Source organism: Acinonyx jubatus, chromosome B1 (assembly GCF_027475565.1).
Source record: "Acinonyx jubatus isolate Ajub_Pintada_27869175 chromosome B1, VMU_Ajub_asm_v1.0, whole genome shotgun sequence".
NCBI classification, from domain to species: Eukaryota; Metazoa; Chordata; class Mammalia; order Carnivora; family Felidae; genus Acinonyx; species Acinonyx jubatus.
In genome coordinates this window covers 149,189,993-149,203,682 of record NC_069382.1, presented here as the reverse complement: position 1 = coordinate 149,203,682, position 13,690 = coordinate 149,189,993, and the positions used below count along the sequence as shown (strand labels likewise).

The 13,690-nt window shown below is 33.6% G+C and overlaps 1 protein-coding gene across 10 annotated transcripts in view; it reads right to left on the bottom strand.

Annotated features, from left to right (window-relative positions):
- EPHA5 (EPH receptor A5) overlaps nt 1–13,690 on the bottom strand; it is a 336,378-nt gene that overhangs the window by 67,364 nt on the left and 255,324 nt on the right. The gene's annotated exons all lie outside the window — the stretch shown is intronic.

Here is a 13,690-nt window from a genome sequence, read left to right as displayed (position 1 = left end):
GAAGGACTAATGTTTAAATTTAATTGTTTCACACTCAAATAATTAAAGTGATTGTGGAAGTATACTCAAATTATCAAAATATAAGAACTGTGTTTATTTTGTGATAAACATGAGAACTGAATTAATTATGAGATTGATTTAACAAGAAACTAAGTGTTCATTTTCACATAAAACTATTCAAATTCCATGTAAGCACATTTTGTTTTCTATTCATACGGGTCAGTAACATTGAAATCATATATTACAGAAGTTGCCATAAGTTTTAAAACTTGAATATGGGCATGCCACGGTGACTCATTTGGTTAAGCCTCTGACTCTGATTTCAGCTCAGGTCATGATGTCACAATTCATGAGATCAAGCCCATAGCAGGCTCTGAGGTGACAGCACAGAGGCTGCTTAGGATTCTCTCCCTCTCTCTTTGCCCCTCTCCTGCTTGCACAGGCTATCTGTCTTTCTCTGAAAATAATTAAACATTTAAAAAGTTTTCAAAAAAATTGAATATAATGGTAATAAATGCTAACTATTTTAATATACACACATATATATAACAATGGTCAATTATGATTGCAATTGTTTTTTATACATACAATTGTATATCAATGTATGGACCCATAAGAGTACTTATATAAAATATTTGTAATTATGACCATATGTGATATCCCAACAGATATTTGCTTGACCAAACAATGAAACACATTTTAAAATTATATTTAAACTAACATGATCCTGGACCAAATTAGATTAGAATGTTTTGCTAGCCCAGAGGCAGTATAGATAAAAGAATATCTATATAGACACTTACTTAGTATATACTACAGGTGAAGACCTAAAACAATTTTGGGAGAGAGTGATAAACAGTGCTTACACTTATATAAATTTGTAGAAAATAACAATTTAGATTACCCAAAAGGTACAATTAACAACTGTATCACATGCAAAACAAATGGTACTAAAAAGTAAACAAATCTTGACACTTCTAATGATGTGTCTTTAGTATACAAAGAACTAAGATTCCACTAGTCCAAGTGGGTAAAGAGCATGCATATGTAATTTATAAAACATGTAATAAAATAACTAATGAGTACAGTTATTGCATATATATTAAGAAGCCTATTAAATTTCAAAAATAAAAAAAGAAATGCAATTAAAAATACAGAATATTTTTCTTCTATTAAATTAACAGACTGGCTAGTTTGTGACCCATTAGGTAGTGTCATACACTGTTGGGGGAATGGTAATTCATGCAATGATTTACAATTTGTCATTTGTCATTTGATACATTTGTCAATTTGTATCAACAATCTTAAAAATATTCGTATTCACTATCCTTACATTGAACTATACAAATATGTTCTAAGGACATTAAAGATTGAAATAGCAACCCCTCTCCCTCATAACAATGACAACAGAAGAAAAGAAACAAACAAAACCAAAGGGACAGCATATGGGAAAAGTTAGACATTAGAATATCAAAGACTTCCTAAATTTTGCTTTTAAAATTTACACAGGAAAACTTTATATGATGATGTTACGTCAAAGAAAAACAGAAAATAAAATTATAAATTATGAACTTAACTATACATATGTAAAGATCTTAAGTATGTATGGCCAAACATGAATATTGATTGCCTCTGGTGGATAAATATGATTAATTTTCCTCCTGCATTTTGTCTTGCATATTTTATATAATTTTTAATCAGAAAATTAAGAAATGCAAGCATAAATAAAATACCAGCTAGTAAGAAATTAGGACAATCATTGTAACCATGCCAACTAACTAACACACAGTGTAAAAAGTAGACTGAAATGTATAGAAAAGGCTGGCAGCAAGAGATCTTGGTAAGGTCAAAAAAATCAGGACGTTCATGTAAGGAAATGGCCATTAATCTAAAGTCAAAGATATGTTGGAGCATTGCTAAAGCAGCCCAGCAATTGGCATATTTGAGGTCTAAGGAATTATCATACAGTGGGTGAGCAGATGGAAGGAAGCAGGATTGACAGTGATAGTCACTTCAGGACATATGATGTACTGAGACGATCCCCTGATAGACTTCCAAATCAGGTTATTTAGGAGTTCCCTTAGAGTAGAGTGTTTTCAAAGGGTTGGAGACATAGCAACTGGTTCCAGTCACCCTGGCTTTGGGAACTGATAGAAACAAAGGACCCAAACTACACAGGTTCCAACCAGAGAGATGAGATGTTCAGAAGGACCTTCCATTTCAATTTCTGGAATGAACATTTACAAGCCTCAGAACTTGGGCAGAAAAATATTAGGTGGTAAAATAGACATCTATTTGGAATTCAAAATGCCAGAGGGGAGGAGGGCTGGGGATGATGAAATAGATGCAGGAGATTAAAAGGTACAAACATCCAGTCATAAAGTAAATGTCATGGGGACAAAAAGCACAGCATAAAAAATGTAGTCAATAATATTGTAATAGATTTGTATGGTGACAGATGATAACTAGATTTACCAGGATGGATATTTCATACTGCATATAATTGTTGAAACACTATGTCCTGCATCTGAAACTAGTATAATATTGCATGTCAATTATACTTCAATTAAAAAAATAAGTAATAAATAAAAACTAATATGCCATTGGTTAACATCCAGCAACCATAAGGTTTAAATTAATTTTCAAATGATGAAAAAATACAAACATTTGGAGTAAAAATGATCTATAATTACTGTATTATAAAACTATAAAAAAAAGTAGCTACTTTCCTATTGGAGCTGGAGAGTATGTACTAGCACTGAAATGCATTAATTATACTAGCATTGAAATGATTAATTATAGTTTTTTCAGATTCCAAGAAATGCTGGGTTTATCTTGGCCATGACATTCCAAATGACTAGAGAAGAGGTAAATCTAGCAGACCACAATATGTACACATGAAAGAGCTGGAATAGGACTAGATCAGAAAGAGTCAGATATTGACATCAAAATAAATCATCAAGAGGTCCTCATGTACTAGAAAACATCATACAAGTGTAAAATTCTGGTTTATCATATATTTGTCTCATCAAAATTTATGTATAATCAAAGTTCAACATTACTTATCATGTACATATTAAATTCATGCTGATTTGATGATAACTTGTTAGATTTTTACATCATCTTTTTCACGATGGGACAGAAATTAGTCATTTTGGGTGGCTCAATTTCACCTTAACATTTTCCTGAGGATGATTGAACCTGTAGATTGGCTTTTTCCTGGTAATTATACTTGTAGAAAATTAAGAAAACCAGAATAATTCTACAGATTTAATATCTACACTGTTAAAATATTTATGCTGAACTTGGTATCCTTAAAAAAGTAGCATGTGTTACTGGCATATATGATGTCACAAACAACTTTAGCAGTGGGGATTTATAGTAAGATTCTAGTGTATCTAGGAAAAATAATATTAACAGAAAATATTTCGCTTAATTTTATATTTCTACATATTTTTAAACATGTTTGTTTAAATATTTGCTCTGTGATTGGATGTTCTGTTTACTTTACATTCTTTTGTGTACTATTTCTCCATATCTGTGCCAGATACCTCTTTGTACGAAATAGTGAAAGTATCAATCAAAGTATTAAATGAGTAAAGTAATAAACAAGCAAAATTACATGACTTCAACTGAAACTCAGATTCGTTTTTTTTAACGTGGGCACTATTTATATATCACCTATGGGTATAATCAGTTTAAACCAATGCCTAGCACATTTCTTTCAGGAAAATCAATGAAATAGGCATAGAAGTGTCCAAGTGGCACTAGGGTCACTCAATGCCAGAGGTATGGAGAGCTCTTGGAGGTGGAGAAGAGGGGCTTGCGAGATTCGAGAGAATTTTTGAATCCTATGAAAGCTTCAGCCTGGAGAGACACTGAAGACGAATGATAATGTTGGTGTAAGACCATCCTAAGAACACCTAAAAAACAGACAGTCTTTCCTTCACTAAACACCACAAAGAGGTCCCACTTTCCCCACTTGATATCTTGTCTTTCAAGATGGAAGTGGCAGTGTGAAGAGCAGGCAAAAAGCAAGCAAACAAACAAACAACCTACAATAAACTTCAACCATCTTTCTGGCCTTTCGATCTAACTTGGCTCAAGAGAACTCAACAATGACCATGATAGAGATGTGGAACCCAATGCCAGACCATAAGAATGGGAAGAAAAGATAACGGGTCATTTAAAAAAATAAACAAATAAAACAGGGATTTAAAGAACAAAAGCCCCAAATAATCATTACAATTCGCGGATGTTATGCAGTATTGATGGCTTCAAGAGAGCGGAGTAATGCATGTAGACTATTCAGAGCAAATGCATGCCGAAGACCCACCACAGGGGAGTATGCCAGTTTTCTGTGAGATTAAAAAGTCAGGAGAGTAGGAAATAATGAGAAGCAAGGAGTGAGCGATAGTAAAAAGAATTTTGGTAAGCAAAATAATTAGGATATAATATGTTTTGTAGCACTAAAACTACCACAGACATCAGATATATTTGAAGTCAATTCCTCTACATGGCACAATAAAGAATGCAGCTGTTTGAAATTGAGTTGCTAATCCATTAGAAACATTTCTTTCTTTGCAGGTTTATGGAAGTTTTTAAAAAGAGCACAGATCTTAAACAAATGGGGTTTTTAGCTGGAGTTTAAAATCATTTGGAACATTTTACTGCCATTTGCTTCATTTTTCAGCGATGGATATATTCCTAGACATGGCTCAGGAAATTAACGGGGTTTTGTTGAATAGATGGGCTACCCTTTGGCATAGCGTAGTGCTATTGATTTTTCTCTGTAGAGCTGGATATCAGGTTCCTGTGAGAGCCTGTGTGGGCTCTGAGAGATGTAGTAAGATTCCCAGAAACCTAGCAGAGTCCTCTGTCAGAGCATAGTGTCTGCTGGCATGCTAGCATTTTCTCTTTCACATTTTACAGAAATAGAGCTTTTGGGCAAATAGAGCTTCAGACAAAAAGTGTATTTTGCTCTCTTGTATTAGGCTTTTGACCTGCTCTATGCTTCATACTTGATGAAATCTGAGTCTTTAGATTCTTTGCTATAATAATATTTATTTTTTTGCAAATCAATGATATTAACTTATCTCCGTGTCATAGAATTTTTCCTCCAAAATGTTTGCCTCAATATAACTTCCTGAGAGTTGCCGTGATGTTTACGTGTTTGATCTGTGAGAAGTCGCAGGTGGGATATTCAATAATGTTGAGCAATTGAACCAGTAACTCTCTTGGGTTCAGTTTCCTAGGACGATTTACTTCCCACAGTGGGCAATTAGTTGTTGCTATGCTCCTCGTCTTTCTGGCACTACTGTGTCCTGATCCCCATTTGTCAGTTATTAATAAATTATGATCTTCTCTCTAATTATCTTTGATTCAGAGCCTTTGAAGAAAAAAGTGTGTAATCATGAGAAAATAGAAGGAATAACAACTCTCAGATATTAAATCAATACACATGCCTGGATTTATTACAGTTTCATAAAGTCACATCTGCTAATTCATAAGCCACTGAGATTTGCTTTTAATGAGAGCTTTCCTAAAATCAGTATTTACATGTGTGATTATAAATATTTGGCTATTTATCATTATTTTAAATTAGGATAGAATGAGACAAAATATTTCCACACAATATTTTTCTTACCAAAACGTACCAAGTTCTGAAACTACATAATCGTAATGATGTTAGAAACGCTAAATATACTAACATATTCATGATACTCATAATCTGAAGAGAATCAGGAGAGAAATCAAACCTGTTGACCTACATTATTATTAATAAAAACTATCGCCACTTGATGCTACCAGGTGTATCATCATTCTGGCATCTGGATGCCCAGATGTCGAATGAATAATATAAGCTAGTGAAAACTTCTTCTTCCTATGTAATACTTCTTTGAAATCACTGCATTTATTTTGTGATAGCGCAAAAATTTCAGTATCAGGAAGAAAGCACATTTATGTGTTAGGTATTCTATTACACTCTTATCAGTGTTGGTAACAGTTTTTATTTTCCAAACTATCAACATTAATAGGAAAAAACGAGACAACGCACTTCAAATGGAGACTGATGTACGGTTTATCCTTAATTCAATAATTTATGAGGTAGGTTATGTGGAGAGACACAGAAATCTTTATCTTTTATCTTTCACTTACTGAAGAAGAAAGATGTTTACTCAATATACTATAATTTGCAGTTGAAAGTGTTAAATTTCATGAGAACTACTGATATATTGTTCTGAGACTTCATTGGAAGGAAAAAGGCTTTGGCTAAGAGAATTAAGGAAGATTTTGTGATAGAACATGATGCTGAATGTAGATCTTGACATGTGGGTAAGGTTTAAATACTGAGAAATGAAATGCAGCATAAGAAAAAGGCACAGAGCGAGAGCCTCTTTCCACATTTTCAGTTCTTATGCTGTGTATGAGACTGGCCCTGTCTGCAGATTCAGGTGTGAGCTCCTACCGTGCTGGGTCATACAGTGTAACCTCTCCATCCTCTTCTTAGTTAAGGTCTCAAGTGTTATCAATTGACTTAAGTCTGTGGAGCTGGGTTTTAGGTTCCTGTCAGAACCTGTACCATATGGGCTCTGAGAGTGAAAGGCAAGAACTCTAAAGTCAGAGCTGGGGTCAACACAGCGACCATTCCTTCTTCAGTGATCCAATAACTGTCTGGTCTCCTGCCATCTCAAGGGCCACTCCTCAGTCTGCTTTCACCAGATCTTTCTCTTCCACTCTCAGTGTCAGTGTTGATGGGCTCCATCCAAATAACCTCATTTTGATGAGTGGTTTTAAATATCACATTTGTGCCATAGCACTCTTCAATCATGTGCCTCCATATTGCATAGCAGACAGTATCTTAGTACCTAGATCAATAAGTGTCTGTACTTTGGATTTGGGTTTTTTTTTTTTTTTTATACATCTCTGGAATGTTTCACCTATATGATCTATAATTGTCTTTTAGAATAAGTCACTTTGAATTTGGCTTCTGTCATATGCAAGCAAAGGAGTCTAGGTCAAAAAAAAAACATAGTGGTAATGCTGGAAGGTATTTTCAGGAATCCCGAACTCCAACTTCATTCCTCCAATAATGAGATCACTGGGCATTCACTGAGAATCTACACTATAATCTGTTTATTCATGATGAGCACATATCTATCAGAGGAGACATATATAGAATGATGAGCTAAAAGTACTTCAGTTGGGAAAAAAAAAACAGTTTTGAGGAAACACAGAGGCAAAATTAATCAGTTTTCACAAAATGAGGAATGGTCATAAAGTTGGTGATATTTAATGTGTTGATTCTAGAATAAATAACTTATCTGTACAATTTTCCAGTGAAGGACTGGTGAATAATTCATTAAAATCCAATATATTATTTATTTACCTTAGTGTCAAGAAATCACTGGCATTAATTTCTAAAAGGTGTTTTATTTATATTACTGACCAGTTTAGGGGCACTTGGGTGGCTCATTCAGTTAAGCTTCCTACTCTTGATTTAGGCTCAGGTCATGATCTCATGGTATGTAAGTTCAAGTCCCAGGTTGGTCTCTGTGCTGACAGGGTGGAGCCTACTTGGGATTCTCTCTCTCCCTCTCTCTCTGCCCCTCCCCTGCTCTGTCTGTCTCTCTCTCTCTCAAGATAAATAAGTAAATAAGTAAGTAAATAAATAAATAGAATTATATATTGCTGATCAGTGTGGAAAGGTTTTAAACGTTAATTAATACCATTATTTTTGGCAATAGAGAATTAGTGACTTTGTATACAAGAATTCAGAGTTTCACTAAAATCATACAGTTTAATGCTTTACAAGTCATGGGGGAAGCTGTCTAATGAAGAACTAAGTCCTAAGAGCTGCATTCAAGCCCCAGGCCCCCACTAACTAACTGTATATAGTAATTTATGTTCTAGACATTTTCTCAGAAGGAAAAAAAAATAACCCATGGATAAGGATCTCTGCCATCTTGGATCTTTAGACAAAAAATTAACACAAGAAATATACTTTTAGTAATATAATAGCAATTAAGTGTCATGAAGAGTCAAATCAAGGTAAGAGAGATCTGATATGCAGCAGAAGGAATCATGGGCTATGATTTTAGTTAGCTCGATTGAGAGGATGGGATTTTGTAAAGACTTGAAAGCTGGAGGAAGCCACGTGCTTCTCTGGGGCAAGGGAACTCTAGGCCACAGGAAGAGCCAGTGCAAAAGCCTCAAGCCTGCACCATTTTTACAATGGTCAAGAAACTGAAAGAAGATAATTTTATCAAGCATAAATTGAAGGTAGAACTAATACTGAGACATAGTTGTGTGAAATATTACACGTACAACCCTTGGAACAATGCCTAGTAGGTAGTATGTAATTCATGCTAGACCTTATTGTACTTATTATTACCAACATTATTACTGTGTTATTCCATTAGGCAAAGAGGCTTCTCTGAAGGTTTTATAATACTTCATGCCCTTTAAAAATCACTCACTTAGGAAGCTTTATGCTTTGATATCAAAAGTAGGCAGAGCTCTGGCACTTGTCTGAATTAAATTACACTCAAAATGCCTGCATATTTTTTTTTATTTTGACTCCAAATAAGTTTGAAGGAAAGTTTCTAAGTCCAGTGGATTTTACCATCAAAACCACTGTTTTTCTTAACCATTGTTTTTCCTAACATAAGAAATGTGACAGCATGTAATAAGAACTCATTTTTTTTTTTTTTTTTTTTTTTTAGTTAATGAATCAAATCACCATTGTGGTACAAAGAAAAAAAAAAGTTACCATTTAGGAGGATTCTAATTTAAACCCTCTTTTTTATCCATAGCTGTTGTAATTCTGTTTATGAAATTCTGTCCATTGATCTGACCACGAAATTAAAGTGGAAACACTTTGAGAAAAGAACATTATCTTCTTATTTCACATGCCTGGACTTATCTTGGTGTTTGATGTGCAACAGATGTTCAATAAATGTTTGTAATATCTGAAGAATATGTCATTTACAACGTGTTATACATTAAGAGATTTGAACCAATTTACAAAAGGCTAAATTTTAATAGTATTTTTAAGTAAAAAAAAAAAAAAAACCCAAAAAACCCTGAAGCAACATCTTACCTAAATCTACTAGTTTTTTTTTTTTCCTTGAAATTTCTAACATGGTCTCAGTATCTTAATTTTGATAGGTTAGCCTTCAAGTACACTATCCACTGAAGAATTTTTGCCTCAGAAAACTATGAGACATTTCAAGTCAATTGAGTTCCAATTGTTTAATAAACAAAGAGAGAAATAAGAGTTAGCGGTCATACATGGAGCTACAGGATTTGAATACGAACAGGACAAACAAGGGGAGATCTCTCGCTGAGAAAATAATCATTTTTACAACAAGCCGTGACTCAGACTCAATTTATAATCTCAGGAGCATCATAGTATTAAAGTCATACATTAGTAATCTTAAAATCACATCCAAGGTTAAGCAGCTTGAGGAAATCCTTCTACCTTTTCTTCTACCCCATAGGTTTTTTATTTTGTTTTCCATTTTTAAAACTGGTAAACAGATTTAACTTCTTTGTACTTACATGCAAAAATAAGTGGAAATGTGTGGGAGTGCATGTATATAATGTTTGTATCTTTGACTCCTGAGCATACATGTGGCATTGATTGAAATAAAAATCAAATCTCTGCAATTTTCTTAAAAAAATAAATTCATGAGTGTGTAATAAATATGGGATCAGAAACAAAGTATTAAAATATATTGTTTAAAACCAGGTTGTCTATGTTGACCAAGGTTCAAAGAAGAAATAGTTTCTCTACACTGAAAGATGTTTTCCTTTATATGTTCAGTACCAGTAGGTCCTGTTAATTTAAGCTTTATATCAGGTTAAGAAGTATCCAGTAATCAAGAATTAGGCCTCAAGCTTGAAATGGAGATGGTGGAAAAAAAGTAACTTAATATAATCAAGATCATCTTTAAAGGAAAGGAAGATAGAAGAAGGACACTGTAAAAGACTTTCTCAAACATGTAACTGGAAGTGTGGAGATGACAATCAGTGATGAAAAGTTTGTTCATTAAATAATTTATATCTAGGGGCGCCTGGGTGGCGCAGTCGGTTAAGCGTCCGACTTCAGCCAGGTCACGATCTCGCGGTCTGTGAGTTCGAGCCCCACATCAGGCTCTGGGCTGATGGCTCAGAGCCTGGAGCCTGTTTCCGATTCTGTGTCTCCCTCTCTCTCTGCCCCTCCCCCGTTCATGCTCTGTCTCTCTCTGTCCCAAAAATAAAAAAAAAATAAAAAACGTTGAAAAAAAATAATTTATATCTATAAAGTAGTATATATAAGGGGAAAAACTCAATAAACTTAGTATATAATAAGAAAGTTATCAATGTGCATTGTCATTACTGATAAAAGAGAAAGATTAAAAAACAATTACAACATGCTGTGCATATCAGGAGGTTTAATTTATATCCATTCTAGGGTAATTAGCTCATAGTTTGCTAAGGACATGTCAATTGTTTTGTACTGCAATAAAAAATCCATTTAAAATTAATGGTGAAAAAAGTAAAAACGAGAATCTAAACCCTGCAGAAAATGCTCTATGGAATATTTAGCACCTTTAAACAGGAAGATCACACAAATTCTAAGATTGATAGAATCCTAAGGTGTTATAATTCTTTCTGTTTTTTTAAATGGAACTTTTTCCTTCAAGATGGATATTTGCCTATATTATTTTAAACTCTATCTAAGTAGAAAGACTCCAAGAGGTTTCGGTGTAATCAATTTTAGCCTAAAAAGATTAGAAAGTCTCTATATTTGATTTATGTTTTATCTTTAAATTTATTTTAGAATAAAAAAGATAATTTTTTCTTTGAAGTAGATTAGTCCCATAGTATTCAATATGTTATAATCCTCATTTTTTTTGATCTGGTCTGAATAGAAATACAAATCATCAGTGAATATGTGTCTTCAAGACATACTTTCTCCAGGGTCCAAACGATATAAATTTCCAATATATATTACATTCAAGTGATATTAATATTTTTTCAATATATAAAAATTAATTCAACTTTATCACCACTGAGGAGTCAAATTATTTGCAATTAAAAGACATTCTACCTAGGAGCAAATATCTGGTTTTTAATATAGTCAAGAGGTTAAAAAGTGACAAAAAAAAGTTCAGAGTGAGAGAATAAAGTCGTCATATTTTCGTGGATGTTTATCAGTCATATTTTGGCAAAGACAGGAGGGAGAAACATATATAATTCAATGTCTTCAGACCATTCTTAGAACAGTTTTTTTTTCAATAATTTGTCAGTATTCATAAATAATCTCCCACATATTATTAGGTTTTGGCCACATTTCTTCATTTATGTTTTCCTTTATTTGACAAATCTTTATTGAGTTAATTCAGGACACTGGGGACTATGAGATGGATATGGTTTTCTTAGTCCAGACAAAAATTATGAAGCTCATTGTCTTGAATGAGATAGACAAAGACCTTTAAGAATCATTTAATTTAGCTTTTGAATAAGTATACTTATGTAAAACAACATAAAATAACTTATACATGAAAAATACAAATGGCCAGATATGTTTTTATCGTAAGACAAATGCCCCCTTAAATTCAAGAATATCCATTCCAAAAAATGAAGTAATGAAAATTTCGTGCAAAAAAATTGCTGGTAAAAAAAATATAAATCTCAGAGTTTGGGGGATAAAATTTGTTTTCCCTTAAGTTGGAAATTCCTAGTCCCTGTATAGGAAGTACCATTAAGAAAAATTTAATATGAATACATGATGCACAAATTCATAAGGTATTGCTATTTTTAAAAAGTAATGCACTTCTACAAGACAATGTATACAAAAAATTATCTTAGCAAGTCACAGATTTAGTTCTGTTAAAAATTAAACTTTGTATCTTGGGTGTAGCTGTGATTCTAGTACAACTGAGAAATTACACTAAAATTTAATTATTCTCATGCAGCAAATCCAAGTACATATGGAATTTATGTGGTGCATGTGTGTGCACATGGACACTAGAGCATTGCTATCCTTCAGTTACCAAGTAATGGGTAAATTGAATCTTCTCTCAAACACTTCATCTAATGCTACAGATACATATGTATCTGTATACATATGTATATATGTATGTGTGTGTGTGTGTGTGTGTGTTGGGGAAGAAAAATTTTTGAGAATAGTGGCTGATTCACATACAAGTAAGCAAGAATCCATAGCTGAATGTCATCAGTAAATTCACATTAATAATACTTAGGTTAAATAAATATACTGTGGCTAAGTATACAATAAGATATATTCTATATATATTTGATTTGTCCTTTAATAAACCCTCAAACACACAGACTTATTGGACTCTAGACCTTGATCTTTCCTTCTGTTTTATTCACTTCCTCTAAGTGTGGACATAACAAATACAACATCTTCTTATAATCCCCATGTCCCTAACTATAACTAACACTTCCGGATTTATTGGAAATGAAGAAGCCAACTCATATCTCAGTCAGAAGTAAAGAAATGATATTACAAACCAGCTCTGCAATTGTATCATAGTTATCTACCCTTTTGAGATAGAAAAGACTCATATCACGTGGAAGGTTCCTTAACAGTTACCAGACAATTATCTTATTTGACCAAAACCTGAGCAAGTTTTCATGACAACATTTTTATCTCCCAGGAAGCAGGGACATCATCAGAGCATTCTCCCCAGGTGACTTCAGAGAAAAACGAACAGTGGGGTACCAGCCAGCCAGCTTTCTGGTCCAATAGGCTAGCTGTCCTCAAAAGAACACAAACTGCTTCCTACCTAGAAATTCTAAAAGTGCATCACTGCTATTCTAGCATTAAACATAAGTGATGGATTTCTATACACATTCTTAAGAAAATTTTGAACATTCTTAAATAAACAGGAACTAGAAGAAAAGGAATTTTCATATACAAAAAGAAAGGATGTTCAAAGGAATATATTCAACAATGTTTTATGAAAATAAATTACTGTAATTTAAGGCTATAGTTATAAATCTTTTCAGAATATAATATGCAGTATATTGAAAAGTGCCCAATTCTGTATATTTATGAGTTGAATATGTCCTGAAGAGTCAAAAGTAAGTAAGTAGAACAGTAACAAAATTAATATGAATATTGATTTCCTGACCTTTTTTTTTGGACCTTACATAACAATTTCACATATTTGTGCAAGTCTAAATATTTCCATGAAGACTCTCATCAAGTTTTCTGCAATAGTCTAACACCAACACATTTTCAAATGGATGGCACTAATTACTGAATGTCCCTTCTGACAGTGGCCTACTGAAAAATGGAAACATGTTTGTGGTAGGGATACAGTGCGCTCATGCTTTGATTCATTTGCTTGTTATTTTATTTTATTTTTTTTTCAACGTTTATTTATTTTTGGGACAGAGAGAGACAGAGCATGACCGGGGGAGGGGCAGAGAGAGGGGAGATACAGAATCGGAAACAGGCTCCAGGCTCTGAGCCATCAGCCCAGAGCCTGACGCGGGGCTCAAACTCAAGGACCGCGAGATCGTGACCTGGCTGAAGTCGGACGCTTAACCGACTGCGCCACCCAGGCGCCCCAGTTTGCTTGTTATTTTAAAAATCTTTTTGAAGGTTGATTATGCTCAGCTCAGTGTCAGGAAATACTTTCTACAGAAGTTCTTCTTGGGTCTCTAC